The following is a 1,501-nucleotide window of genomic DNA, read 5'->3' on the forward strand; positions in this document are numbered from 1 at the left end:
CTCGTAATCTGAGGGTCGCGGGTTCGAACTCCCGTCAAACCTCGCCTTTGCCTGGTCCCAAGTCAAGGAGGAGAGTTAGGCGCGGGGCTAGCAACCCGTAAAAACCAACCTGCTACAAGTAACTGCAAAAACACCTTCTGTTGGCGAGGTGTTGTTGCGGCCCTATGCTCCACTGGGAGTTTACAGGAACAATAACAAAAAAAAAGTCTTCCATGTTTAATAATATAGTAAAATACAATGTCTTAATTAGAAAATTGGAATTTTCAATCTGAACAGTACCATATCTTATGCACACGTGGGCTAAGCATTCGGATCAGATAGTTCTAAGCTTCACGTATAGCCCTCCCCAATTTTGAACTACTCACCAGAGGAGTGCAGCACTCGAATAATTCGACTGACTGTTACTTTTATAACACATATCATCACACCCTTTTATTTGTAATTATAGATTTTGATAGTTGTAACTGGTAATGAGCCAGACAGGTATTAAAACCAAAACATACGTCCAAAACCAACAAAGAAATTTTAGAGAAATTATATAAAACGTCATTGCCATTTAAGAGTGTTAAACTCGAGCACCTATTCTTTACAGATCAGAACGCTGAACAACGAACTGTCCGGAAAGTATTTATCTAAGCAAGGAAAAAATAAAGAATTTATGCCTCAGAAGAAAGATCAAGACACACGGCAGTATGTCGTGCGGCCAAAACAACCTGCAGGACATACTGTGTGTTATTAACAGAAGTGATAGTTTAGCGATATTCCACTTTCTTTAGCTCGGTCTGTGATAACCAAAACTATCACATATTTTCAGTGGATGTGCTCTACTGGATCCTTAATTCACATACCGAATTTCAAGAGAATACATTAAGAAATACACGAGATATAAAATCTTCAATTTTAATTGAATTTTTCCTTTTCTTTTGTCTTTGGACCGAAAGTACGGAAACTTTATTTGATAGAAAATATACTTAACTTTTATGGATTTTTTTTCAAATCTGGTACACTGATAAATCTTTACAATTTATAATTAGTTGTTAAATTGTGCCTAAATATAAACCACATGAGCAAAGTTATTCAACAAAAACCGCTCAAATCTGACCAAAATGTTTGCGCACGCCTACCCAAAAAGTCACTGGAGCTATCGGTCTAACATTTTTACTACAGCTTCACCTAAGAGTAAAAGTGGATCCTTTTTTAGTTTTTTGGCATTCGCATTAAAGACGACTAATTTAAAACAGCAAAAGTATAGGATGAAAGGACACGCAAATACATAGGTATTGGTTAGGCCAAGCAAACTATATTAGCAGTTTCTAGCCCGGGTAACTAATAAATGAATATTTGCTGTAAATTTCTTATCAATGCTATAAATGTAGCTACCAGTTTGGCCGCCAATTTGATTTCATTCCTTTAAATTGCACGCTCAGCCCTTTTCTGGCCACTACCTTTTTCACACTTAAGGTGTTTGATTAGATTATCAGTCTGAGAGCTTAAACTTAAT

Source organism: Limulus polyphemus, unplaced genomic scaffold (assembly GCF_000517525.1).
Source record: "Limulus polyphemus unplaced genomic scaffold, Limulus_polyphemus-2.1.2 Scaffold1732, whole genome shotgun sequence".
Classification (NCBI taxonomy): Eukaryota; Metazoa; Arthropoda; class Merostomata; order Xiphosura; family Limulidae; genus Limulus; species Limulus polyphemus.